This window comes from Bos grunniens, chromosome 20 (assembly GCF_055505025.1).
Source record: "Bos grunniens cultivar Pamir isolate PY7600 chromosome 20, Bosgru_T2T1.0, whole genome shotgun sequence".
In the NCBI taxonomy this organism is placed as follows: domain Eukaryota; kingdom Metazoa; phylum Chordata; class Mammalia; order Artiodactyla; family Bovidae; genus Bos; species Bos grunniens.
In genome coordinates, this window is record NC_141184.1 from 42,469,033 (window position 1) to 42,481,917 (window position 12,885).

The 12,885-nt window shown below is 35.2% G+C and overlaps 1 protein-coding gene across 1 annotated transcript in view; it reads right to left on the minus strand.

The window, feature by feature from the left end:
- Positions 1-12,885, minus strand: part of HCN1 (hyperpolarization activated cyclic nucleotide gated potassium channel 1) — a 447,958-nt gene that overhangs the window by 164,455 nt on the left and 270,618 nt on the right. The window lies entirely within an intron of this gene.

The following is a 12,885-nucleotide window of genomic DNA, read 5'->3' on the forward strand; positions in this document are numbered from 1 at the left end:
CAAGAGAGAGGGAGACAGTGGCAGGTTTCACCTATAATTTAAAAATGAAATCATGATGACATGAAGCAGACCTATGCTTGGAAATAGAAGAAGGAACACACACAAAGCAAGTGACAAACTAAGATTTAGAACTTGATGATGTGGAATCCAAAATGAGTGATGGATAGTGTTGCTGTGATTCTGTAGGAATGAGATAAAAATAGTATACATTTACTTTCCAGAGCCTGGACAAGCAAGATTCCTCCATTCCTCCTCATCGAAAGAATAGCTTCATCTCTCCCTACAGTTAATTCTATGTAACAGTTTGAAAAGGGAAAATTTGCTTAGAATAAAGTGTGATGGATCTAATGAGTGTGATGGATCTAATGGGTGTGATTCTTCACTGAAACATTTACATGTATTCTGAATGCCATTCCACTCCATCTCCTTTATGGATTATTAATTTGGCACTAAACAAACAAATGGATTATGAAGCAAATGAGAATGATTGGCCATGTCAAGCTCCCCATTCTCTTCACGGGAGCACACATTTTAATAGGATCTACTCTCTAAAGAGAATTCAGAAGCACTAAAATCTGCTCACCATATGAACCTAAAAAGGTTCATGTGTTTTTGTATTAACTACAGAGGGGGAAAAAATATTTCTTCTTCAATCACCTGTTAACGATGGAAAAGGAACTTTTTTAAATTACAGAGCATATAAAAGGAAAATATAATCTAAATTCACAAAATAACAAAAACTTAGCAATGTATATGCCTAGTTTATGAAAGTCATATTCTCATTTTCATGCTGTGCCTCATAGTACATGTCTATAATTCATTTTATATGCTATAATTTATAATGTGAATTATGCTATAATATGAAAGGCATATTCATGCATTCTTGCTGTGCTGCAAATGAAATAAGGTTAAATTGCTTTGGAATATCAGTATTTTCTATGAATTGACTCCTACACAGCTAGCTGACACTGGCCAGCTCTATACTTTTAAAAATGTTTACTTCCTAAAGTGTTTTTTACAGCTGCCCGTTTCCAAGATACCAAGAGTTGAGTACATTGCAATTTCCTACCTTTAGATGTCAAAGAACAATAACAAAAGCCCTAATAACTCTTGCTTGAATTTAGTTCACTGGTTTATCTTTTTAAAAAATGTTTTTGTGACCAATGGTCTAAAAACCCAGCTTTTAGTTTATTAAAAACCCTAAAATAAATAAGGAAAAAAAAGACCTTCACCCTCCACAATTTTCCATGGTTAGGGTTACCATTTAAGCCTTAAACTTACTCTGCTGAAATTCTTTTGCTTTTTAAAAAAAAAATCTAAATATTTATCTTTGCTCCAAAATCTACTCAGCCTTTTCTTTTAGATAGCCTTAGCTTCTCTTGAAAATTAGCCTGCAAATATATGGGTATTTTATTAGGTTTGACCAAGCTGTAGATTTTGATGCCATCATCTGTGAAGAAAATTTATTGTTTAAATGTTATATTGTTTCAGTTAGTGCTGGAAAAAGTGTGATATTCCTAATACATGGACACATATATCAAAAGCATAGTTCCACTAAATTACTTTTATTTTCACTTGTGCTTATTGGCTATGAGTTATTTTTAAAAACTTTACAATTAAAACAAAGTGTAAAATACTTATAAAGAATAAAGGTCACCTTGGAATTTGATATATAAACTAGAAAAACACTTTCAACTTAAGAATTAATCCATAAAAACTTTCATTATTTAGCATTGATGAAATTACCTAATTGGATTTATGGTTCTATATGTAATGACATTGTTTCTAAGTCACTTAAAGTGCAAGGGAGTATTTTATGTCCTTGCTTAACTAATCTTTGGTTCTGGGAACAAATCCTACTTTACTAAGATTGTATGGAGGTAATTCTTGATTACTTTCCATTTTCATAATTTCAGGGCATTATCTGAGGGAGAACATTTTGTCTTTAGCCTGTTAGCTCTGCAGTATGGTGGAAAGATGAGGCATAATTTAAAATGAGATGGTCTTAAAATGTGTGTTTGGCTTCTCACTAGCTGTTTTACATTGAAGAGGCTGCTGAATCTCTCTGAGCCTGTATTATCCTGTATAAAAATGCAGATTAAACTTGCAGAATCATTACAAGGATTAAATGAGATAATGAATGTAAAGCACTTGGCACACTGGGAAAAAAACAGTATATACTTTTAAAAAATCCACACATCCTCACTATATGTAAATTAAGTAACATTGCACAATTTGATTTTAGACATGATTTTAATCAGTTTCAAATTTTTTACTATGAGTTCATTTCTGCTTTGAATTTTCTCCTAAAATTTTGATTATTCATGTCAAGGGTCATTCAGGTGTTTACTTTTCTTTCCTCTATATCAGGATATCTGGTTTAGATCATTTTAGCACTAACTTGAAGCAATACAGAAACATTCGTTTAAAAAAAATATTCAAGTCACTAATTTAACTTTCATACTTTATGAATCTATAAAAATGAATTATATTAGTAAACTTTATACTTAACTGGTTAATAGCTAATTTATACATATATTTATTAATTTTGATTTACTAGAGGTAAAAGCTATTGCACATTTTTATGTTAAACCTTTTTTCTGATTTGTAATGATTTAATATATTTCATGTATTATTAAACTCATGCATTATTACCACATTATTACCACAGTTTTAAAAATCAAATCTGGCCTTGGTCCAGTACAGAAGAAAGATAGGAAAGCGAGAATGAATTAAATAGTCTGTTAAAATGAAACAGAAAAGCTGGATTAGAAATAAAATGATAGGAAGGATCAAAAAAGCTTAAAACATATTAATACAATGTGGATATATAATATAATGGATTTCCCAGTTGGTGCTAGTGGCAAAGAACCCACCTGGCAATTGTTCAATTGCCAGTCATGTCCGACTCTGAACCCCATGGACTGCAGCTCTCCAAGTGCATTTGTCCTTCACTATCTCCCAGCGTTTGCTCAAATTCATGTTCATTAAGTCAGCCATACACATGAGTATTGACTAAAACACGTCTTTGTAGCATCTAGGCCCTGCCACCACTGTGTGTGGCTGAGTTCACAAATCTGTTGTAATCAGTAGCTTTCCTCTCACCTCTCTGACTCTCTTCGCCTGCTAAGCTTTGTTTCCTGGCAGTAATTAAAACCTTCTGCCACTGCTGTAGCTACTGCTGCTGCTGGAAGCATCATAGCCACCTCGGTTTCGTGGTGTGGCAAACTATTGGCCTCCACTACCATATGGGCCAGAACTTCTGCCTCCAAAGTGTCCTCCTTTCATGGGTCCAAAATTTGAAGATTGATTGCTGTAATTGCCAAAAATCACTGTAGCTTCCACCACCTCTCAAAATGCTTCTATCACTACCAAATCTATCATGGCCATCTACACTGTCACTACATCCACCTGCCAGGAGACATAAGAGATGTGAGTTTGATCCCTGGATTGGATTGGGAAGATCCCCTGGAGGAGGAAATGGCAACCCACTCCAGTGTTTTCTGCCTGGAGAAGCACATGGATGGCAGAGCCTGGTGGACTACAGTCCATAGGGTCAGAAAGAGCCTGACATTACTGACCTGACTTAGCACGCGTGCATGCACACATATAATATTTTACATATAATCTGAAAAGGAGAGAGAAAGGAATAGAGGATTGAGCAAAAAGATTGGAAACAAGAATATTTTATACTCTGAAGGAAATACTTATTATACAGAGTAATAATAATTACCAAAAATTAATGAGAAAGTATCATAAGCTAAGCACTTTGCCAACAAAGGTCCGTCTAGTCAAGGCTATTGTTTTTCCTGTGGTCATGTATGGATGTTAGAGTTGGACTGTGAAGAAAGCTGAACGCCAAAGAATTGATGGTTTTGAACTGTGGTGTTGGAGAAGACTCTTGAGAGTCCCTTGGACTGCAAGGAGATCCAACCAGTCCATTCTAAAGGAGATCGGTCCTGGGTGTTCTTTGGAAGGAATGATGCTAAAGCTGAATCCAGTACTTTGGCTACCTCATGCGAAGAGTTGACTCCTTGGAAAAGTCTCTGATGCTGGGAGGGATTGGGGGCAGGAGGAGAAGGGGACAACAGAGGATGAGATGGCTGAATGGAATCACTGACTCGATGGACGTGAGTCTGAGTGAACTCCGGGAGTTGGTGATGGACAGGGAGGCCTGGCGTGCTGCAATTCATGAGGTGGCAAAGAGTTGGACACGACTGAGTGACTGAACTGAACTGAAATGATTATTCTAAGAACTTTAAATGTGTTGTTTCATTTAACTCTCAAAATAACCTTAAGAGATTGGGATTATAGCTCTCTTCTTTTCCAGATGATGAAAGGCTTAAAGAGGCTAAATGGCACTCCAAAGTTCACAGAGTTTGTAAGAAATGACAGCAATTACATTATCAAGATTTTGTCCCTATAATCACCTGTGATATCATGTATTATTACTTAACAAGTCATTGTAAAACTTACTGGTTTAAAATACAACAATCATTTATTTTGCTTAGGGATCTGAAATGCAGGCAGGGATCATCAAGAATGGTTCATTGCTGGTCTATGCAGCTTTATTTGAGGTCTTTCAATTGGGACTAGATAATACACTTCTTGGTTGTCACACACATATAGCTGACAAGTTGGTGCTATTTGTCTATTAAAACATCACCTGGAGCGGATGACCTGGGAAAGAGAACTCTTATTTTGGAGGGAAAATGAGGATATGAGTTGAATGAAAGATAAGGGAAAGAAGGTACAATCAATAACTGATTAAAGTTCCCAGTGGATTGTAAAAATTGTTGGCATTTTTACAATTGTAGAAAATGCAGTGAGCTGGAAAGCTGTGGGGTAGTGGTCAGAGAGCAGGATGTTTGCGGTTGAAATTCTCACAGGGATGAGGCGGGTAACGGAAATGTCTGCCTTAACAACTAGCTCTGAGAGGATATTCCCTGTTTGTTCAGTGGTTAGTGCCCTGAGCTTCTACTGCAGGGGTCATGGGTTCAATCTCAGGGAACTGAGATCCTGCAAGACGGGCAAACCAGAAAAAATAAATAAATAAAAAGACTATGTGTGAAGACTAGCTGTGGTAGAGTGGAGGATAATTTCACTGGAGGAGATGAATCTGAGTTGCCGGAAGAGTCATCTGTTTGGATATTGAGAGCCACAAGAAAAGTATCAGGACTATTAGTAGACACAGGATACTGAGTATGAAGCTGAATCCTTCCAGGAACACAGGAAATAGTTTACATGGGAAGGAGAGGTAGTGGGGAAAGACTGAAACAAGAAGCAGTAGTTAATGACAGTAGGAGATTGAAGCTGGATGTGTCAGGAAACAGGGCAAGAGAATGAACTATAAACAGCAATAACAGCAATATAGACAAGAATTGAGCCAATTATAAGTGCAAAGCATATTTATTTTTACCCTGTGTGTGCATGTGTGTGTGTGCGCGTGCTCAGTCAACCAAAAACAAATACATAAAAATTCCCCCAATAGATACTGTTTCTTGTAAATCTCTGGATAATTAAATGAGTATAGAAGAGGAGAACATTCAATATTCATTAAATACTCTGGTTTATAATTAGGGAAATTTTACATAAAGCATAGATAACAATGACGTCAGCTATCCAGAACAGATTGCTTATTTGTGATGCAGTCATATTTTAGTCAGTGTTTCCTTTCCAGGTACTAAGACATAGCTGCTTGTATTCATTTCTCTTCCTTTCTCCTATTTTGTGGCTAGCCTAGTAAAGTGTGCAAACTTAATGTGCTTTTCTGAAAGCTAAATGCTCAGATACATACCTTTTTCAGATTAGCTGGTTTCCTTTCTTGAGGTGAACCCAAAATGTAAAACATGTCTTTCTTCACTGTGCCTGCAAGACTTAGGCAATGCCTGATTTACACTAGGTGTTCAATTAATGTTTGTCAAATGACTCTATTCAAAGTGATAAAATATCACACATGGAAAAAATACAAAAGTACAAAAAATTACATTGATACAAAAATGAATGTAATTCGAGAGGGAGGATTCATTCACGCACAGTGCACTAGTCAGTCAAATGGGAGTGGCATCCCAGGTTAGTGAAACATGAAGGTGAATCGCTGGCCCCCTACAAGGTGTATTCAGTAAAGGTGATTTAATAGCAGTGTCAGTTACAGCTCAGAGTGTTTTTCATTTCTCTGGAGAGAGTAAAAAAAAATGATTTTAAGTTGGTTATGAAGGATTTATAGACTTAATATTTGAGTCTTGTGATACAAGGTAAGGATTTATAGATAAAGTGGTAAAGTTTTCATTTTTATAAAGGTGTATAAAATGGTGGATTCCGAGCTATTGACAATATCCCTGGAGAGACACTTGAGGTCCTCTCCCAAAACATCTGCCCTAGAAGTATTTCAGTTCAAAGGCTTACACACTACTGAAATGAACATCCCCAGGCAGCCTTCTGAAATGAAACATTTCATTTTGGATAAACATTTCATTTTGCACATTCGATAAACCTTAGTCAGTAGGACTCTAGAAAGAAAGTAGAACTGAAGAATTCCAAAAATCAGAAAACAGAAATTAAAGTAGATACAACCTGAAGGGATAAATTTGACATCTTCCTGAGACTAAATTAAATGAGAATTAGATCATCAGTATCAAAAGGCTGAGAAGGTATTTGGTCAAAGCCTGAACAATGATGAAGAATGTGGATAAATTCAAAATAGTTTTGCAAACTTTGGGGGCTACATCGCTAATGGCTAGTATTTTTGAGTGCTGATTATATGCTGCATATGCTAAGCATTTTGTAGACAGTGTTTATAAATCTTACAACAATCCAATGGAGAGGGGATTGCTGGGTCTTTGACTTTGAAAAGGAAAATACAGATTAATCAAAATAAAATTTAGTTTTAGTAATATGCAAATTTTCTAAAAGAATTATAGTCCTTATCATCAAAAGAGCCAACAGACCATTACAAACAATTGTAACTACAGATCACAGTTATTTCTCTTAAAATGGGACTTACTATATTATTTAGGTTAAAACTAATGCAAGAGGATCCAAAATCAAGGTTAAAGAAAAATATCCATCATATTAGACTAAGAACAGCATTAACTGTATTTTTTTTGCAAGATGTAAGAAAATAAATAATTTGAGATACAATTTATATTATGAATTTATAAAGTATATAATGAAATCACTAATTTGTGTATTGAAAAGGGAAAATTTATTACTGCAGAAAAATTTTAAAAGATATGAATTTGATGGCTGAAGCTTAAATATTATCAAGGAATTTTATTGCTCTGATTTATCTTTTGAAGAAAAGAACTAGTAAAAATATTTTTTTTCACTTTATTTTTATTATTTTTAATATAAATTTATTTATTTTAATTGGAGGCTAATTACTTTACAATATTGTATTGGTTTTGCCATACATTACATGAATCCGCCACGGATGTACATGTGTTCCCCATCCTGAACCCCCCTCCCACCTCCCTCCCCATCCTATCCCTCTGGGTCATCCCAGTGCACCATCCCCGAACATCCTGTATCATGCATCAAACTTGGGCTGGTGATTCGTTTCACATATGATAACAGACATGTTTCAATGCCATTCTCCCAAATCATCCCACCCTCGCCCTCTCCCACAGGGTCCAAAGACTGTTCTATACATCTGTGTCTATTTTGCTGTCTCCCATACAGGGTTATTGTTCCCATCTTTCTAAATTATATATATATGCGTTAGTACACTGTATTGGTGTTTTTCTATGTAAGAGGCTCCAGTTTCATCCACCTCATTAGAACTGATTCAAATGTATTCTTTTTAATGGCTGAGTAATATTCCATTGTGTATATGTACCACAGCCTTCTTATCCATTCGTCGTTTTGTTTCTAACTTCTTTGAAAAGTTATTCATCCCATTATATAATACTTCTATTTTTTCAGTAAAGTAAAACATAAAGAAAGAAGATGAGACAGATTTGGCTCTTTGGTAAATAGATTCTAGAAAAAAATAACTAGAAAAATCTGTCAATAAAATAATATCATAATTATACTCTAGAAAATGCTCAGGCAACTAGGTTTTATTAATGACATGGACTACATTAAAAAAATCAAAAGGATCAGTTAGACATAAAAAAGAATAAACTGTTTATAACACTTTTGGAGATGGGGTGTGGGTTTAAAAACCCATGAAAAGAATAAAAGAAATTATATGAGACTTTGGCAATCTGGAATCTACCAAAAGTAGTCAAAATGCTCAATGACATTTCCTAGTAACATTCTTTGAAGAAATGTCAATTCACACCAAAAAGATAAAAGAAAAAAAAGTCACCCAAACATGATAAAATGAATAAACATTAGAGGTACCATTTTCTTCAATGGAATACTTAAGGAAAATCAATCTGTGAAAGTGAAATATTGACCTGTTTTCAAGAGAATGTGCATTTCAGATTTGCTTCACATGACCCTGCCCCTCCAGAAACCAAAATGAAGTTCTTGCTCATTAGAAAACTTAATTATACTGAAGATTCCATCATTTGAGCATTTTATCTGGACTTCCCAAATTATCTCATGCATGCTAACAAAAAAGACTAAGCTTCAATTTCCTCTCTGTTTACAAATATGTAACACATATGTGCATATAAATACATGACTCGAAGCATACAGTGACAGTACTTGTGTGTGACATGCTGTATGGCTTCTGTGAATGTCCACGGATAAGTTCTCCTTATGCTGCAGATCTGCTCATTCCCACAGTTTTTATTTTATTTTGGCAAGTAGATTACTTAGAGCTTTAGGGTTTGTCCAATGGGCTTTAAGCCCAGCACACACAGTCAGTATCAAATTTGTTACCTAAACCCAACAGACTATAAGAGATGCTGCAGATATTCTTCTTAGCTCAAACATCCGATGTTGAAGGCAGAGAGGAGATTCTGCATTTTACCACACCTGAGTTACTAGTTACATTTATTTATTTCATATGAGAGGTTGTTTAAACCCACTGAATTCTTATATGGGCCTACGTATAGAGGTCACTAATTATGATATAATGATAATGAAATGGTAATATTTATTTGGGCTTGGGAAGGTAATGGCCATCTATTCTAGTATTGCCTGTGAAAGCCCATGGGCAGAGGAGCCTGTGGACTACAGTCCATAGCATTGCAAAGAGTCAGACACGACTTAGCCACTAAACAACCACAGCAACAACAACAAAAATTTACTTATGAGCCAGTAAAAAGTGTTTATGAATTGATAAGAGCTCCAAAAGAAAAGCACTTTATTCAAATTTCATTTTTCATTGAAGGTAACATAACCATTAAGTGGGTTCTACTGAATAAGATTTTGGAATATTATAAATACAATAGCTCTAGAGAGCATCTAATTCATTGGGATGTCACACCATGTTTCCACCAACACTGAAAGAGCCTTTGAAGGATGTGGGGAGATGAAAGTCTGAACTCCAGGGTCCTACCCCTAGTTTAGCCAGATCAGCAACATTTTCTTTTAAATACATATTCATTTATTTAACATATTGGTCCTCAGTTTTTCACTGAATACTAAGAATTCTAAGGCTAACACCTAATAGTCCAACGTCCTCATTTTACAGATATGTAAAAAGAACTTATGGAAAATAAGTTCTGTTTATAAGATTAAACAATGCAGAAAGGGAAAACTTGGATTAAAGCCTACTGCTTCTAATCTCCTATCTAGTACTCTGCTTGGAATGATGTTGTCTTCTTAATGTTGAAACACCGAATATCCCTGCTCTAGACCCAGGTGAGTATGTTCAGGGGTTTGATGTTAACAGATATATACTGCTACATATACAATATATAAAAACTTAGTACATAGGACAGAGACACAGGAACTATATTCCATATTTGGTAATAAACTATAATGTAAAAGAAACTGAGGGAAATATATATATATATATATGTATATATTTTTTCTTTTTTAATCTATCTATCTATATAGGGTTGACATACACAGGTATAACTGAATCACTCTGCTGTACACCTGACACTAACACAGCATTGTAAATAAACTATACATATATTTTTAAAAATTGGTGGTAAGTCAGAATCAGTGTATTACAGAAAGAAATGCAGTTTTGATGCCAATTTAAGTATCAATTGGGAATTACACTAGCAAAAATATGCTAACTTAATGCATTTTGTAGATATAAATAAATGGGATATGCTCAAGTCACATAGGAGAATCAATACCATTGTGTTGTAACCACTGACGTGAATAAATGTAAACATGATTACAAAGTATAAAGTATGAAATATTTTTACTTAATATATTTATTTTTACATACACATGCTTTTTAAATTTGCTTAGCAATACTTTCTTCAAAGTACTGAAAAGACAAACTTTATTTTGGTTCCAAGTAACCACAAATTCTTAATTTATAGTGAAGGCATTGTATTATTTCCAAGAATATTTCCTAATGACCTCCATTGACATTCGTGGTATTCATATGACAATTTTGTCATACCATGCACTTAACGCAGGACACAACTTTAAAGTCTGAGAGTAGCAAAGTGAACGAAAACTTTCATAAAGAATGCAGGTTTTAAGGAATGCTCTAGTGGAGAAGAGAAATGGCTTGAAAGCTACTTTGGCTAGATTAGCATAAAATAAAAAAATATAATGCCAAGATTATCAGTATTCTATTGTAGTGCAGCAAATTGTTCAAACACTGAACAGCTTAAAGTAACCAACACCTCTATTCTCATAGTCTCTGAGAATCAGGGATCAGGGAGCTACTTATCTGGGTAACTCTGGTTCAGGATCTCTCCTGAGAGGGTCAGTCCAAAAATCAGACAGGCACACATGGTCCAAAGGACTACCGGAGGACTCTCTTTCACCTCCTCGTATGTCTGCTGGCAGGACACTTTAGTGCCTTTCCACAGGGCAGCTCACACATGGCAGCTGGCTTCCCACACCCCTCCTTCTCTCCCAACCCCCTGCAATGGATGAGAGACACAGAGAGACGGAAAATAGGAGATGCACTTCTACCATATGTGTGTGTGTGTGTGTGTGTGTGTGTGTGTATTTGATAACACAGATCAACCCTGGTACAATGTGGAAAGTGTGAGTCTTAGGAAGCAGGATCATCAACAACTGGCTGCCACACCAGGTGAAATCCAATTTTTATCACCTGAAAAATGTGCCAGGCTGGGGTTAGCTGGAATTAAGAATTAAAACAGGCTAGAGGCTATGTACAAAACTGTGTCTCCTTGCCCCTCACACATACACTTTGTCCATTTGTATGTTGAAGCCCTAACTCCCAATGTGATAGTATTTGGAGATGGAGCTTGGGGAGGCAATTAGCTTAGATGAAGTCAAGAGGATGAGGTCTTCATGGTGGGATTAGTCATGAGACCGTATAAAAAGAGAACAGACGGTTTAGTCTCTACTCCAAGTGAGGACAGTGAGAAAATGGTCATCTGCAAGACTGAGAGAGCTTTCACCAGGAACCAAAATGAGAGACACCTTGGCTTTGGACTTCCTATCCTCTAGAAGACTAAGAAATACATATCTATTCTTTAAGCCATCTAGTCTGTGGTATTATTTTTTATGGTAGCCTGAGCTAAGACACTAATCAATAAAGTCCTAGATGTTAAGACAGAATGACTAAGCCATTAAAGAGCTTTTGCGGCTCAGAATTAGACAAACCCAAGTTAAATCTCAGCTCTACCACTTACAATAGAGACATTAAGGACTCAGAACTCCAGAATCTTCATATAAAACTGAGACTAGCAATTCACACTTTAGAGTTGAGGATGGTTAAATGAGATGGTGTGAACATTGGGGTTCCTAATATATAGTGAGCACAAATATTAAGTAGAAGGCCAAGTAAAATGAGAAATTTCCTGTTTCGTCCACAATAGTGCTGAGTATATTTCTTATAGTCCTAGCTACAGAAAGAGTATGCACTTTAACTATGTCTTTCTTCATAGCAATCTCTGTGAAAATAATCATGGACAACCTATCATATACCTAATATGACAGCAATTGCCCTGAAAGAATTTTGAGATAATCTGAATACTCCTTAGGCCCCATGAATAGCTTTCTTTCATTAAAAGAAAATTTGTGAGTCTCATACAGGACTAGACGATATAATTCAATGAACGCTCTGTGTGCATTCTCTCTTTTTTTCTGTAAATCCCTATCTCCATTTAATAAATTGATTATTTTATGTTTTCAACCACCAATAATCAATTAAAATATCACTGCAAGTTCAATAAGAAATATTTTCCCTATAAGTTGAAGTGTAGTTTTCTCTTTCACAAAAGTATTAGGTAATGGAGTGAGGAGAGAAAAACAAATAGAAGCCTGAGTATAACTTTTTCTCTTAAACTGAAATATACGACTCAGAGAAAATCTCTCTTTGTCTCTAATATCATCCCATATATCTTTCAGAGTGGCTATTGTTCAAATTTGATAAAATCAAATTTCAGATAAGAAAACTATATCATTATCAGGGAAACATCATGAACCACCAATATCTTAGCCTTCACATTAAACACACAGAATAATTTAATATTTCTGGTAAGTTTTTTTCTTCTAGGAAAAGAAAACAATGAAGTATAATGATAAGTTAAAGTGATAAATATTGCAAATACGTTACTTTTGTCTTTTTTAGAAAGAAATGTAAATGTGTTACTTTCGTCTTTTTTAGAAGGAAATATTCAAATTTCTCTTTTATTTATTGATTCATTTTTAACTTTTTATTTCATACTGGACTGTAGTTGATTAAGCATGTTGTGTTAGTTTCAGGTGTATAGCAAAGTGATTCCATTATATTTATACACGTGTACTTGTCATTCAGTTGTGTCTGACTTTTTTGTGATGCTTTGGACGGTAGCCCACCAGGCTCCTCTGACCATGGGA